The 17378-nt window shown below is 45.1% G+C and overlaps 1 protein-coding gene across 25 annotated transcripts in view; it reads right to left on the reverse strand.

Annotated features, from left to right (window-relative positions):
* Positions 1–17378, reverse strand: part of MAP2 (microtubule associated protein 2) — a 177003-nt gene that overhangs the window by 93571 nt on the left and 66054 nt on the right. The gene's annotated exons all lie outside the window — the stretch shown is intronic.

Raw genomic sequence — 17378 nt, forward strand, 5'->3', positions numbered from 1 at the left:
CAATAAAGCATTAGCCCAAACTCTTCTCATGCACTGCCTGCTATAGGAAAGCCCTTGCCCGTTGGCAGTGGCGTATGAGGGGGGTTTGGCTGATGGAATTTCAGACAGTCTGGTCTCAGTGCATGCAGGCAACAAATCTGTGAAAGAGCTGTTGGGACACAAAACAGAATTTCAAGCTGTGGTGGAGGCTCCAAAGCAGACTGCAAGGCTCCAAAGCAGGGTTCATATCTCTCCAAAACAGACATATAAGCAATCACTGGTCACTGAGTATCACACCACTATGCTCAGCAAGCCAGTCGTCCTCCATTGCACAGTTGGTAAACAAAGCCTGAAGCCAGACTGGCAGCAGATAGCTGCAACTCCTCCCTTCCCTTGGAGCCCACAGCACCCACTCACCTGTCCCAGTACCCTGCTGGGCCCAGGGGACGCACCCCACAGCTTCCTTCCAAGCCCTCACACCCCCAGCCAGGCTCAGCACCAACCAGCAGCAGTGCCATCTCCGTCACAAGTGGCACAGAAGGCCCAGCCTCGCAGCTGGGAGCAGCAATTGTGCTTCCCAGCTGTGTTTAGGCTCCGTGGGCACTTAGAAGTACATCCTGTCATTAATCTACTCTGCCTGCCTGCTGGGCTCTTGGGAGAGAATTTCTCCTTTGCTTTCACAAGGCTTTCTGCTTAAGAAGTGGGCAGCAGGGGTCGAAGCAAACAACGTGCCCATAAATAAAGCTAAAGACAAGTCCAGCTGCTGCCCGCTTGATCAGTGACGTTTTTTTTCCCATCTCTCTCTTTTCATTTAAATTTTACTGATTCCTTTTGTTTTTGTTTTGCTTTTATGAAGCCACACTGGCTTTCCCCACATGCCAGTAAATAGGCAGGCAGCGCAGTGTCTCCAGAGCTTCCCGTGCACACCTCTCAGTGCCAGCAGCAGCCAAAGCCCAGGCTGGGTCCATACCCCATAACCTCAGCCCAGGGCCTTACTGACACAAAGCTTTTTATAGCTGAGGAGTTTGCTGTGAGGGCTCTCTCATGTAATGTATACATATTCCAACCTGTTGTTTATTTGAAAATTCTGTAGTTCCTGTGAAACCAAATGTTGTGTATTTAATAGCTTAAGCTATAAGTCATAAAAGCCAAATTCAGACTATACATTATTAAGAAATAGGGATCCAGATGGCTAGCTGAGGTCAGGCTGAGGGCAACCTGCCCATAAAGAATGCACTTGTGTGTCCTTATTAAAGTTTAGGGATTTAATAGAAACAAGAATGTTTTTCTTTCGAGCACTTATTTCAGATAATTTCGTTTACTTTAATAAAAAACGGACATCTTTCACAAAGTTTCTAACAACAACAAGAAGCTGCCAGGAGTAGGAGACCCTTATCCTGTGGTTTCACAGGATACTGCTGCACCGCTGTCCCACTTAATTAAAAAATAAGGCTAACAAGTAAGTACTTTAGTTAGAAGCCAAAGCTGAGTCGAGATTCTGCAGTTTTAGGCAGTCTTCCTGTGACGGCTTTGGGTCTGGAAATCCTACAGAAAGCTGTGACACCTCTGTTTGACAGCCATCTGCTCGGGCAGGATGAGCCCATGTCACAGACTGCCTCTCGCTGCGGGAGGTTTGGCATCGGTCAGTGCTGCACAAAGCACTGGTGGGGGATAGTGGGGCTGATGCTGCTTAGCCATGTTGAGCAGAGAGCAGCAGCTGAAGTAGCCATCCACTGTTGCTGCCCACCAACTCGATACGGGACTCGGCTACTGAGCCCAGGCACATGTAAACCCAAAGGCACCTTGTTGTGAATGATGGAGGTTTGAAGCACCAGCTGAGATTGGGTTAATCTGGAAGGCTGTGCCAGGGCAACCAGGAAGATGATGCCAACGTGGGTTCAGGAGGATTTGTCTCATATCCCTTCTGCATCAACGTTAGCTAACAAAGAAATAAGAGCTGCTAACATAGTGACATGAGACCAGTACAAAACAAAGCAGTGAAACAAACAAGAAGAAGCTCAAAGGACTCTGGTCTCTCCAGTTCACCTGTGTACCCTCCTCTCTCCAGAAGCCCACAGCCAAGAGAAGTTGAGACGAGCTCCCCAGTAGCAGTGACAGCCAGCAGCAGGAGACAGAGGCTCTGCCAGGAGCCACAACACTCAAAGTTCCTCCTCTTCATTTGCTAACCTCTTTCTCTGATAATTATTTATCATAAATATAATTATTTACCCTTTATTTGTAAGTAATTCAAAAGTGTGTTCCATTATTATGCTTTAATTAGCTTACGATTAAGAAAGCAAGCAGCACTAAGAAGACAAGAAACCATAGTATATCCCAGCAGAAAGCTCTAGCTGTCCCATTTCCTCCTGCAAAAAGAGCTGTACGGTGCATCTGAAAACACTTAGCAAGTGGCAAGCCAACAAGAAAGCCAGGGTAAATACAGATTTCTAACCTCTTGAAACTAAATCCCTGTAAAGAAAATTATTATTCTCCTTCAGTACCACATGCTTTTGATTGCATCAAAATGCATTAAAATAACAATGTTTTCCCCTAAGCTGACCAAACTTCAGGAAATGATTTACAGGCTGAAAGCTGCACTTCACTGGCCTGAGACTACAGAAGTGCCAGGCTGCACTGCTCATTCACAGCACCACGCTTTTTCCAACAATAGACGACACTGATTGTAATACTTCTATGAAGAAGGAACAACACTAAAATAGTGCTTCAACCTTCAGATGATGGTTTTTACAGCAAAGCCATCAAGACCAAATCCCTCTTTGAACAACTTTAAGAAGTATTTTTGTACTTTACCCAACAAACACACCTCTTTTTTTGAGCTACCATGTAAATCCTGCAGGAACTTCCAAAACAGAAACTCATTACTCAGAAGTGCATAACAGCTTTCCATTTGTTATATAAACACCTTAAAGGAGATTAAAGAAAGTAACTGAAAGCCAAATATGACCAATCCATTTGAGCACAAAGGCTGCAGCCCTCTGTAGCAGTGTATCTCAGGTACTTAGCACAATTTAAACCTCAGGCCAAGTGCGTTGCTCGCTGTAGGCAAAGTCTTAAAGAGAAGTTAGTTACACAGAGACCAGCACTTCTGCCCACTTGACAGATACTTCTTTTTAAATTCCTGATCCACTTTCAATTCACACATTTGAAAATAGATTCACAGAGGATGTGGCAACACTTGCAGGCAGTGGATCACAGTTCAGGGCTTATTCCCGCTGAAGCATCCATCAGGCACTGCGCTCTGCTGGGAGCAAACATCTGCGCTAGCAAAGCACAAGCAAAGGGAGGGATGCATCAAATATCTCCTCAACTGAGGCAACAGCCAATGTGCATGGCTGGAGTGCAATAGATGGAGGGGCTGAGCGTACCTGCAACATGTGCAGACTTTGCCTAACATGGCCATAGGCACTGAGATGTTCGTCATTGAAGAGTTAACAGCCCAATACACACAGACAGAAAACAGAAAAGGAAAACCCAGTTACTGTCATGTACTCATGTTTATGACACAGAGACTCTCTAATAAAATAAATACATGCAAAAGTAATTTAGCATCAGGTCAGGCAACGTTTCTACGAAGCAATATGACAGCAAAGCTACCTGTCTTCAGTCTACCAGAATCTGCCTCCTATTCTCCCGCTGTTGAGCTATCTTCTGTTCCCTGCCTCAGATTTTTGAGGGTTATCTGTGGATTCATTTTCAAGGAAAGTTTTTCTAAAAAATGCGCAGCATTGTGCCCTTTTTTGTTCTTAAAAGACTGTGAATTGAGGCCAAGGAAGATAAAATGCCTTTGCTGAAACCACGACCGGGCTCTGCAGCACAGCAGAGGAGTGCACACAGATTTTTTGACTTTCAATCCAAGCTGTAATGACAGCATCTCCACTCTTCTTAGCAAAGGGCTGCAGCTTCTGCAAGCAGTAAACAGAAAATATAGGTCATAGGTCTGAAGTTTATCTTAATCTCCTTTAAAAGTACCGCTCATCACTCAAAGGAAAACGTGTGACCCTCCGTGACATCTCTCTTGAAGGAGCTTTCATGTCTGTTGCTTTGAGATGATTAGGAGACATGGTATTTTGAATGCAAACGAAGAAATTCCACGGCTTCTTATTCTTAATGTCTAAGAACAGATTTCTCTGGGATTTGCATGAATTAGGGAAATGCATCAAAACAGGGACTGAGCAATGGAGCAGCAGGGAGCTGTCTGGCCTCTCCTTCCTCTTGCAGGTACAAGTCTCTTCTCTCAGGTGCAGAAGGGCACCCTCCTGCTGCATCCTGCATATTCCCATCTGCCTGACTCAGAATGGAACAACTCCATCATTGAGTTAGTTCAAGCAGACCTCAGGGTCTGATACCAGTCCAATACCTGGTCACAACAGCAGAACCATCCCTGCTCCTGGAAACCACGTGGCATCTAAACTGAGCCCCCACAAGATTGTTCAAATGGTATCAGTCTTTATTAAGCTTTCATTTCTTCAAGCCCCTTGCATCTACATGTTTAGTGCCAATTTTCTTGTGGCCTCTTATTACTGGGCTGGCCCATTTCCCAGAAAACATATGCCATGGGAAGTAGCTCAGCCCAAATGACTATAAACCAGTTAAAACAATTTTCAAAATGAATTGCCTCTTGGCTGAGCATGCTTTCCTCTAGCTGTATTTTGCTCCCCTTTTTTACTGGCCATGGCCTTTTACGCCCCTGCTATACCTCAGTGAGGGTCTAACAACAAAGGCATAAGCCCACAATTACTTGAGGGAAGTTACAGCCTTCTGCAACCAAAAAGCCCAAGAAAAGGCGACTCCTGCAGGTGAACACCGTGCCACATCCCAGCTTAATAATGAGGACAGCAGGCAACAGGAATTAGAAGTGAGACAGAGGTTTCAAGGCTTCTTGCTAACAGCCTCTGAGTCCTGCCCAACTTACAAGGGCAGAACTACACAATGATGCTCTTTGCTCATGAGCAATGAAGACACAAAAGGGGGGAGTAGAAGCTACTACCAGAACACCACCACTAAGAGTTTGGGTCTGAATTCTGCAGACACGTGCTGTTCCAGTAACAGGCTCCACCCAGCAGCAACTATAGCCACACAACTCATCCTGAATGTGACTGACAGCGAGGCCATAACATCTGGGCAACAGAAGACAGAGCACGTATCCTACAGCCCAGTACACATGCTCAGTGTCACAGAGCTGGAGATACATAATTGATCTGCCTTACTGAGCCTGCATCTTCCTGCTGTCACATGCAGCCCTACCTGACAACCAGCCCCTTACACACCAGGAATTACGGGGTACAACCTCAATTTTGCTGTGTTCCTGCATCACAGGGGCTCACTCTACAAAGTCAGCCACAGTATTTTTAACTTAGATGTGCTACTAATCATTAATACAATCAGTTGACAGAAAATTATTTCTCCATTCCATGAATACCATAAGTTCAAAGCTTGCTTCCAGCTTCCATCAAGCTCCAACAGCTGAGAAGGTGCCCAGATGGGAACTAACCATTTCTTATGTGGTCTGAAATTGGCAATGTATGCAAGAAAGCTCAAAGCCACTCAAAAGCATGCACCATGTTCGCATTGTTAATGAGCCTGTTCTGTATGAAACGCACATCCTCAGTGGGTTTATGGAGAACATATGCAGGGACTTCTGCCATTGGGATTTCCATAGACAGATAAAGTAAATAACACACAGTACGGATCTACACTGTAGGAAACACTGCCCTAATTTTGACGGCATATGTTTTAATGTACTGTTTGCAACCAGTCAATAAAACCACACAAATCTGTTTGAATATGGAAATGAGAGCATTTCAACGTGACTTCAATTTTTAAGGTTGTGCCCACACAGCCGCGTGTGCTGTTATTAAACCATCCAGAAGAAATATTATTTATTTTAAACAGCCTTTTCAGGATTTTCTCCCTACCGTCCTTACCCTTAAACATCCACCTAAGTCCATTGCAATTTCAGCCTACGTATTCATTAACCCTGTGCAGATGTGAAATAAAACACGTTCATTTGTATAAACGTAGTGTGTATTAACATCTCAGCGTGCATACTGCAGCTCCATCTTAACCTGCAACATATGGGATGTCATTATACCGATTTCCTCTAATAAAGATCAACCAAGAAACAGATCCCACCAGCCAAACGGGGATATATCATAGAGATTTTCAGATGCAAGGTTTGGATTACTGGTGTGTCTCTAGCACCCAGCAGCAATTTAGAGGAGAATGGAAATTTGGAAACCAAAGCAAGCCAAAGCTCTAACAGCACAACACGAGTGAAAACTAGAAGGTGAATTTTAGTAGTTAATATTTAACAATAAATTATCCTTTTCTGCCAGCTTTGTTAATGTTGCTTTTCAGCATAATGATAGCCTCTGGCAAGAGACTCCACAGTGACAATTCCAATTAGCTTCCCTCATCTTTATCCCACAGGTCACCTGCTAGAGACGCATGTTCACTACCACTTCTCTCGGAGCAAGGCTGACTGCAGCAAGGCCCAGTGCTCTTCTGAGCCAGGCAGGCAGCACGGTCACAGCACCATGCCACACAAGGCACCATGTGGTGTGAGCACTCACTGGGCTTTCCTCTGCAGCTGTGGGGCTGAGCAGCTCTGATCCCTGCAGGTGGGTTGTCTCTACATTCCTTAGCTGGGAAGGGACTCCAAGAACCACTGCTCTCCTGGATCAGCCAGGAGACAAGCTCCCACTGGCAACAGCACCCTTCACCTCTTCACACAGCTACTGAGATCACCCCAACACTCTCTCTTTTCTCATCAGAGCCATTCTTTAAGGGCCTAATCGGCCCAATCTAAAGCTCACTGATGCAAAAAAAGTCTTTTTATTTCAATAACTCTAACTTTGCCTTACCACTGCCACAGAAACAATTGGCAGGTGCCATGCAGCAGACCAAGTGCTTTGCTTGCTGCAGAAACAAAGCCCTGTCAGTTCTTTGCACTTCTCCCACCAGCAGCATGTTGGCACAGCAATGCCTGCAGCCTTGTAAGACCTAGGACCAATCCTGGCTACATGACTGATCTAGTTACCCTACTTTCAAGCCAATACAGGGAAAGTAGGGATTAGATAACTAGAAAATACATACATTTTAGGTACTTATTTTATAGTATCCAGATATGCAAAGATTTTCTGGTTCTCCACACATATTCTAAGTAAGAAAGTGAAGCAGTCAGGTGAGAGGGTTGGATTTAAATGGCTCAATCAAGATACAGTACAATGAGTACCCTGGAAAAGAACAGCTTTCATGCAACAAGTTTTCAGCAAAAGCATCTAGAAACTCTGGTAAGCACTGTAGAGTTGCACCATCACATAAGCTACTCGATGTTTGTGGATTACTCCTTCATCCCCATCCTTCTTTTTCCTCCTTTCCAGAAACTGCAAGCCATGCCAGGTAAGCAGCATAGCAACCAGGGTTTACAGAGATCACTGGATAAAAGACTGAGGCCTAAGAAGACAAAACTAGACAGGGAATGCTAATGGAGGAAAACTCATCAGCAGAGCAACACAAGCAAGACTCAGCAAATACACGTTTGCAGTGGGACAAGCTCCATCCAGGGCCAGGCAGAACAGACACAGCAAACTCCAAGTGCCCATGTATGCAGGCAGTCGGGGTCTTTTTATCTCAATGTTTCATCTCTTTAATCCATTCTGCAACCTCTAAAAGCATCAATGATCCACTGCTTTGAATGTCAACTCACAATCAGGGAAGCACACTTTGTACCTAAGAATAGATTTTCATATGTGCAATCATGTGTCTGAGTGTCCCCACACCAGCTTCACAACCCTCAAACTGTTTGATATAGTATAATATTTTCTTTACAACAGCCTTTCCTTCTTAGTTTTATTTAAGTGAGCCCGCAGCAGTCACACAGCCCTTCCACTTGGCATTCTGAATGTGAGCAACGCACAGAACAGAAGAATTTCACTTGGGCACTTCAGTGCTTGCAGCCCTTTAAAAAGTCTTCATTATTGACGTTGAGCACATCGGGCTAAAACACATCAATAGAACATCAACCGCTCACAGCACTCACATGCATGCACTGCTGCAGCCCTCCTGCAGCCTCTGCACAGAGCCAGCGCTGGACTTGGGCCAGAGCTGCACTGAGCTTCAGCCTGCTCAGCCCTGCCAGGCAGACAGCAAAACCAGCTTCTGTACCATCTTTCGACAGCAAGTGAGCAGGCTGATACAGATACTGATACAGCAGGCACAAAGAGCAGGCTCTGCAATACGCTGCACGTTTGCTTCTGTCTTTTTCTTACCGGCAGTCCCTTCAAGCTCCTTCAATTCTCTGACCTCTTGCGAGCAAAATTTTTCAAGTGTTCTCTGGACCTTCCATGTCCAGTCCTTGTCTTGCCCCAACTTTGGATTTATTTCCCTGCTAACATTAAATTCTAAATTGCATTTTGGCTTTCAACGGCTAACGCTACAGCTATTGTGTATACAGCTACTGGTTTCTGTTTAGAACAGAGCACCCCATTAAAGCACGCTGATTTATCAGGATGGTAAGTGCTGCAGTAAGGTCCCTGCTATCAATCGTGGCACAGCAAGCCACGCATGCCAAAAAGGGGGGGAAGAATGATTTAGTACTATTACAGGGAGAGATTATTTTCTGTTAAGAAAAGCAGCGGCTCCTTTATCCAACAATGAGTGCAGACTGACCAGTGCTTTAGAGACCTAGTAAGATGGGGTTAAAGATGATAACAAAGCTGTGCAAAAGAGGACAGATGGCAGCCACACAATAGCCATCAAGTCTATTTAAACAGCTAAGTGGTCTTCCTACGCCCATCACAGCTCCAGACATGTGGATTCAATGCCCGGCTCACGCCACACAGAGCCCTATAACCTGCAGCAGGTGCAGAGGTCACGGCTTTCCCTTCCACACCATCATTTACAAATTCACCCATCCTCCCCGACAAGTGCAAAATAGCAAAGCTGGGACAGATGCTCCTGCCCAGCAGCGATAAGCTGTGCCTCTGTGACTTGCTACACGTGGGCTGAAGCCTGGGACAAAGCAGCAGCTTGGGGAAGGCAGGGGAGCACTGCATTGGACACAGCATCTCAGCCAGCCTCTGTGCAGTCTGACAGGCCCCTCTCTCACACAGACCACAAGACGGGGGCTGTAACACCGCAGAAATTGGTCCAGCTCAGACACAGGGTGTGCAGTGTAATTGTCTCTGCTATCTGTACGGCTGGGAAACGGAAGCACTCCGGGTTCACCTCTCATAAACACTCACAGCTGTTAATCCTCACAAGCCCTTTTAAGCCTCTGTTACAACATATGACTTCCCTTCCCCAGACAAACCAGTTCTTCCCCTTGCTTGCAGTGATGCCCTCTTTCCCCTTAAAACAAGCCTATGAGCCCCATAATTTGAATTGAATCCAAAGGTTTCGAGTTTGGGCATCTTGTGGCATTCAGTAAATGCAAACACTAGCAAAATGGAAGTGAACAAGTGGATCAAAATGCAAGGATTTGACTGAGCTCCTTTTCTGTAGGTTTCACTGCTTTTCTCCATGTTCAGAGGTTGGTTGTTGGGGGGGGGAAATGCCAACTGCATTGGCTGAATCCGTCATCATAAACTCTGCTTAATAGATGAAAATAAAAGTAAGTTTGGAGTACCACAGCCAAGAAGTACTTTGCAGAACAGTCACAATGTTATCCAGTGTCCATCCACATGGAGCTGTGATAGTTCTAGTGCTTGGCAAGCACCTGAAACAGAACCACAGCCATCTGACAAGTTATCTGTAGAGGATATACAGCAATTGCACGAGGTCTCCGTGAGCTCTGCATTAAATATAATTTGCAGAAGGCAGTAACATTTTCCACGCAGATCACCTTACAATTGAGGGGGGGGGAAAAAATAGAATATGATGCTTTAAGCTCTCCAATTTGTAAAGGCACACACTGTCCTCAGCAGTGCTGCACAACTGTGAGCAGAAAGCTTCCCGCAGGTGAATGCTGCTCTTCAGCAGCGCAGACAGCAGCATCTGACCTGTGCTTGGGCCAGACCCTTCTCCATGCATCCCTGCAGCATCCCAGCTGGTGCTTTACTGGAGGGCTCCAGACACCTCCCACCGACTTCCTTACCAGAAATAGCTGTAGCAGCACCGCGCAGCAGATCACTGTGGGCTGGCACTGGCAGCCGTGCCAAGCTGCAGGGAACAGTCACATCCACATCAGATCTGGGTTGTCCCTACTATGTGCCAAAGGTCTCAAAACGCACCTTTCTGGCATGGCTCCGTTTCTCTACAGCTGCATTTCATCACTGCCAGCCAAGGCGCAGCACAGCAGCTGGTTTGCGGCAATGCTGCTGACTCCTCCAAAGCCCAGAGACAGCAGCTCTTAGGGAAACACAAGCCCTGCTATCCGGCTGGGCTGCTGCAGGCACCTTGGCTCCTGACCTGCCTGGGGAGAGAGAGGCACTGGTGTATGAGGAATACAGCAAAACAACCACCACGAGCTGGGTCTAAGTAGTGGTGGATCTGTCAAATACTGCCAAGGTGAAAGCTAGTTACACGACAAGAACACAGGAAATAACTGAATTCCACCATGTTAATACTATACTCGCTCAAAGACTCCTGAGAGCCCTTCCCAGCCACACTCAGTGTCACACAAACCCTCTCTGAAGCTCAAGGCCTCTGATTCACGGACTCTCGGAGACCTCCTTGGCAAACACAACAATATTGCCAACAGCAGACTGCGTGGAGACCAGGGAGAAGTACCACCATTCAGACCAGTAACCTCTTTGTTTGCTATTCTCCTGGTAAATATTCTCTTTCAATGAATATTCTCAGTTTGCAAACTGTTTGCAAGATGTATGGATGCATTACTTGTATCACAGAACAGGTCTCCACCCTTTGTGTTCTATAATTTATGACTGAAGTGCTCAAGTTTCCTGTTCTGGGGAAGGCTCAGAAGAGTATTTCAGGTTTGTATAGATGCCAGTTAGTGACAGTTTGTTTGTACAGTTAGTGTACAGGTTTGTACAGTTAGTGACAATTGCAAAACTACATTTAGACGTGATGAATTTACCTGCCTTAATTACTTCCACAAGTATTCGGTGTAAAAAAAGACATCTCTACCAATAGACACGAAATACAACAAACCTAAGGATAAGCACATTCATTTACATACTCAAGGGCATTCTTGGTATTTTGTAGCAAATGTCGCTGAAGTCAGCAAATCTGTTCATTTCTCACAGTTGCTGCTACAAATACGACTGTTCTCTATTAATTACATAATACCACCACTGAAAAGAATAGCTTCAATTCTCCTTTTAATGATTATGAATGTGCTTGCTTGTACTGCAGGACTACATGGCAACTTTCCAAGGAAGAGGATTCAGTCCTCCTAGGCACTGCGCATCCGTCCAAGGAGAAATGAAGTTGCTGCTGATGTACCTTTAGTTTTACCATCACGTTGCTAAACCCACCATTTCTCAGCCTTGTCCTTGCGGAGATGCAAAGCACACAGCACAGGAGCAGCCCACCAGCCTCAGTGCATGCATTCTGAGAGAGCAGCTCAGCACAGCACTGACAGCTGCACTGTGCTTCACTTAAAAGTAAATCTTGTGTGCTTCTAGTCTCCCACAGACATAAGAAATACCCTACCTTGTGGCAGGGACTTCTCCTCATTGGCAGCTGCCATGCCATGCCATGCTTTAACATCACACTATCAGTACAGCTCTCAGCCATCTTGGGTCAGCATAAACTCAACCGGGACTGCATGAACACAACATGGAGGACCCTAAAGGCAATCAAATAGTTGAGCCACCACCATCACGTTAGGAAGTGCTGTGAAAGGTCTGGGATTGATGCACATAAACATTCCCTTAGACAGATTTCAGTTAAACTGCTGCAACTCTGGAATTCCTGAAGCAGGTAGTTCTGTCCTGAATTATTAAACATTACTGGCCTTGTCCCTGCCCTGACCCCAGCCAGAGATCTCTCAGGTGGCCTGTGACAGCGCACTGGAATCTTATGACTTTTGCTTACAGATGAACAGAAAACAAGCTGGCCTTGCAGAGAGATCACTCTCTGCTCAGGGTGACCAGGAGGGCAGAAAGGCATCGTTGTGCCGGTTCATGGAGACAACAGCTTGGTCCCCAGGCCTACAGCGTATGAAGACAGAACCCAATCTACCTCAAATCCTTGCAGCTCTGTGACAAAAAAAAAAAAAAAAAAAAAAAGCACACGAGCGAGTGAGCACGGGTGAAACCACAATGGCCATTGAGGCTTCTTGCCCATGAAACTTCACATCAACTCCAACTCCAATGACATCTTTTAGAAATGTCAGTACAGAACTGATAAGACACCAGCATCCTATCTGACACTCACAGAGGATGTAAGACATGGCTGCAGGAGAGCAGCAGGCACTGGCCTGTGCACTGCTGCCAGCAGCACGCTGAGGCCTGAGGCCAGCAACCAACAGTAGTGCTCAGCAGTACCGAGGTGACAGAGCTCCTAGCTGCAAGGACACAGCCTGGCTCTCTCCCTCCTGCAAAAATGAGATGCTGCTTTAGCACCATTTTCTCTTTGCTGTGCTACATATGCAGGGGACCATCCTGTCTCATACAGAGAGTGTCAGTGTCTCAAGGAACATTTCACAGCAATGTGCTGTGGGGTTTGTTTCATAACTGCCTACAGGCCACGGCCGTAACACAAACACCTAAATGGAGAAGGGTGACCTGTGTCACACACAGGTCCTCCAACCTGCCTCACATCCCTTTCTCTCCCCAGCCAAAGTCAGATCTACGGCTTCCAGCACACGATGATGTATGTCTGCTAAACACTACACTGCTGAGCAGCACAGAGCCTGGGTCCCTCTGGGCACATGGACAGAAATGGCTCGGGACCAGCAGACACAGGCTACTGAGGCAACCAGACAACAGCAGGAGCTTTGTACTGACTTACACACACAGCTCTACGGTCTTTCCCCCACTGCTCTCTATTCCTGTCTCTAGCACTCATAAATCTCTTGCCTTTGGTGATGAAGAGGCTAAAGAAAGGCACTTTCCTAAATGTGACTCACTTTCTTTTGGCCAATTAAGGAATATATTTGCAATTTTAAGAGCAAATATTAAAAGTAAGAAAAGGAAAAAGTGAAGCCAATTTACTAACCACACACACTGACAAATCACCTTATCACAAGAGCCAGGATGACTCAGAAAGCAAATCTAAATAGCTTCTGTGATTTCGCACTGACCGACACTCAATGTATTAAAATAAATTGCCCGTGATTTCTCGCAAGCTCCATGCTAATGCACTCCATCATATATCAGTGCAAAAGCAGTAGTGCATAACTATCTAGAGGCTTCAGTCAGTGGCAGATAACGCAATGAATTGTCTTCTCACCACACCAGGGAAAGGAAGTTAATCTGCATCTCCAGCCTTTCAGGGAATGTTCCAGGTTTGCAAAGCGTGAGTCAGCAGCATTGCTGCTCCTTAGGTTTTTTTCCTACCACACTACCAGCACCACAGACTCTCCTGGCTTTCCCAGCTCTGTCATGCCAGCCTCAGGTTTCCATCAGGGAATAGCACCTTTTGAATAAATGGGGCAGGTGAATTAATTGCCTTTTATTCATCATGTTAAAAGCCACTGCAGACCTGTACAATCACAACAATTTTATATAGCAAAGAGCTTCACAGGAAGAAAGAGTTAAGTAGACAAATGAAGGAAAGGGAAAATAGTATTTTATTAAATGTATTCTAATCTTTTTGTTGTTCTTGCTACTATGCTAATACTCAAACCACCATAGTTATCACAGCCAAGACAAAAACCACTGTTTTAAGTCCCATGAAGTTGGTGAATATAACCCTCCTGAAGAGTAAACTGGAATCTGACTTTGCACAGACCAAGAAAATAAGCAAGACACTGACATAAGCTTCCAAAATGAGTCTGGCAGCCTCCAGCCTTTCACACCAACTGAAAGCCTGCACCTAATCACCTCTTCCAATGGAGGCCATGTGAGTTGAGATGAGCTCATGATGAATTTCTTCTCCCACTGATTTCTGTGCTTTGATGGTTATTTTCCTGACAGGTTATACAAGGTATCCTTCCTGAAGTTACTAAACTAAACTTCTGCTATTGTAATCTACTATCCTAACTCTTAATATTTAAACATAACCTGAGAGCAAGAGTGCATTTTCCTCCTAGAAATGGAGAACAAAGCTGAGGTGGGTCATCCCTTCCCTCAAATGGTGAAAGCACCAGCACACGCTCACCACTCACTGCTGACTCTGACCTTCCAAAGCAGGCAATGCACGCAGTGCTGACCAGGCAGCACCCAGAGCAACTCCAGCACTCACTGTGTCCTGTCCAGAGAACAGTAAAGGGCCACAGAGAGACTGGGATGCTCTGGTGCAAAGGTAATGGAAGATGCGGCAGGAGCAGAGAAGAGCAAAAGATGTAAGCTCATATGAAACCGACCTTCTTCATCAGGATCATGACCCATTAGCTCAACTCTAACCCATATAAACAAGTTTTATATGTGGATTACATTTTCCCTAGCTAATAATTTTTGAGTCAACAGGCCAACTTCATCCTATTTTGATGCAGTAGGAGAGATAGAAAAGTTCCTACAAGTCGCACGAAAATAGATGTCCAAGAAGCTGAGACAGACCCTGCAAGTGACTCCTAACTCAAAGAAAAGCCATAACCCTTATTTGCCACTGAAACCTTTGCCTAGGAGACAGCCTTTCTAATCACTTTAACCTCCACTGAGGATTTATCATCAAGTACAATAAATTAACAGGAACATCAGCATCACTAATCCCATTGCTCAAAAAAATATATAATAATAATAATAATAATAATAATAATGCTTGTTCTATGCAACCATAGGAAAAAACACAACACCGGTACTAGTAGTCTAAACCCAATCCTGGTGAGAGAAGTGAGGATGTTAAGATCCTGCCTAAAACAGCCATCAAGCAAAACTCCTCCTTACCTCCATTGCATGTGCTGAGAAAAGAAACATCTACCAAGCGCGGTTAAAAGCCAGACGAGAGTCTTGGGATGCGAGCAGACTGCAGGGCCAAGCTGGCTCCTGATGCCACTCCCCACAAGAAGCCCTGGGGACGAGCTAATGACATGCGCTGCTTCTGAATGCCTTTGGCGCATTTGGTCACCGTGTCACATAAAGGAGAGTGCCATACATCACGTCATTCTGGGCACGTGCCCCAAAGCCCACAGACTGATGACACCCCTCACTGCCACTGCAAGCTCCGCCGTCCGTTATCTTTCTGTATCAGCTAGCATGTTTTTCTTTTGATATTCCAAGCCATCTTATGCTGCACCTGTGGCCACTGAACTGTTAAATCTTGTTAATCCACATTTCCTTAACAAAATGAGTCCCTCTTACCTCTACTTCAAGAAAATAGTGTTGTTTGAAATTATTTCTATTTTTTGCCAGCATAGCATCTTTTTCTCTTTGCAGCCAGAAGGATTAATTGGTAATGTGCATCTCAAAAGCTCAGATGAAGGGGAGAGGTTAAAATGACTGATAAACCAGAGATGTAAGAAACGTGTACGTATTGCTTGTTCAAAAATCAGAGAAAAATCCCCACACCAACCCTGCTTTATACACACATAGCTGACACCCTTTCTTTGTTTTCAGGAGACCGCAGAGATCTGATAAGATACTGTGCACAGAAGATAAGAAGCATTTCCATAGGAAATGAAAACCATCAAACAAGAGGATCTCATTGCCAACAATTTTTACTCATTATGCGGTGACACTGTAGAGACTGTGCAGTTCTACTTGTCTGCTAACAAACCATCACTAATATTTGTCAGAGATCCTTCATTTTCCCTTCCCCCGTGCTGCAGCAAAACCTTGGATTTTGACATCAAGCCCAGCAAGCAGCGTTAGTCCTTGAGACACAGTTTGCAAAACATTAATGAAATCAGAATGAGACTGCAGCTTGGCTTGTTGCCCCTGGATAATGGAAGTGAAATTAAAAGTAGGGAGAAGAAAAGGGAGCTGCTCTTAGCTAAAAACAGATCGCTGAATGCTTTTTTTTTTTTTGTAGAATTAAAGTGTTTTGTACGCTATTTACTTCAGGTTTTTCTATTTCAATGAGTCAAGTGATAATCGATACCAGGAGGAAATAGCATTATAGGCAACTAAAGAAAACTAACAAGTAAAGCACTCTTTTGAAGAATTTTATTTAGCCAGGAAGCCTATTAGGCAAGAAGACTTCTGCCAAAGACAGAAAGAATATAAGAGCCAAGAGAACAGAAAGATGTACGGAAAACAAGGAACAAAGTGGTATGTAAGATGACCAGGTGGGGAAATATCCTGAAGAATTCAGTAATGCTTTTCCCCAGAAGGAGCACTGTCAGCCTCAGTAATTTACTGCAATAAAGTTGGTTAGTCATAACATTTCAGGGATCCCTCGCTGCTAGCACTGGCCTGCATCCTTGCCACGCTGGAGTTCTGGCTCGGGGTTCCTGCTTGTTTGGGACCCCTGTTGGGCATTTCACGAGACCAAGTTTTCTCACTGAGTTAACATTATTCCCAGTTTTAGCCACGCTAGAAATGCAACCACCTTTCCTACAAAATAAAACACATGTATATTTTGCTTCCAGTCCTACAAACACACATATTACCTTCAGGTCTAAATGTTGAGCTAAGACCTATGATGAGCTCTGATACTTGGTAAGAACAATGCACGGTAACACCTCAGAGAGTTAAAGCAACCAAAGCCAAAAGGTCTTAGGGGACGATGGATGACAAACTTCTCTTGGGAACTAGCAGTGACACTGTCAGAAAAATCCCGGTCCATCTGCTTTATTTTGCCATATTTAAATGATTTCTGGAGCTCTGGGAGCTCAAAAAGCCATCAGATAGAAGCTCTGCCAGCACTGCTCCACCCAGCCAGGCTGCTGAGACACTGTACATAAAGCCAGAAGCTGAGCAACACCAATTTCTTACAGCAGTGAATGGGTTAAAAGAAGTTTCCCTCCTCCGTGAAAGCGATATAGCATGAAAACAGCACTATGCTTTCTGCTGCTGTGATAGATGGTACCTGCTCTGAGCAAGGCACTGAGTTTAACCCTGCTCTTGTGAGACTGCAAGCACTGCACGGATGCTGAAACCAATCTTAGACAGCCCCCACGCCCATTACAAATGGAGATGGGTCTGTACCCCAGCTAGAATGAAGCAAGGCAAGCGCTCAGCTTTCTGTCTCACCCTTTGGCAGCTGAGCTGAAAGGGCTAGTTAAATAGCCAGAGCATATGCATACACATCAAAAATAACTTCAGAGTGCCTGCCCGAACAATTGAAAAAAAAATCTATACAAAGCTGCAACACAGCACAGTTCAGTAAAATGAAGAACACTGATTATTGTTTAAAACAAAACAGGA

This window comes from Meleagris gallopavo, chromosome 7 (genome assembly GCF_000146605.3).
Source record: "Meleagris gallopavo isolate NT-WF06-2002-E0010 breed Aviagen turkey brand Nicholas breeding stock chromosome 7, Turkey_5.1, whole genome shotgun sequence".
NCBI classification, from domain to species: Eukaryota; Metazoa; Chordata; class Aves; order Galliformes; family Phasianidae; genus Meleagris; species Meleagris gallopavo.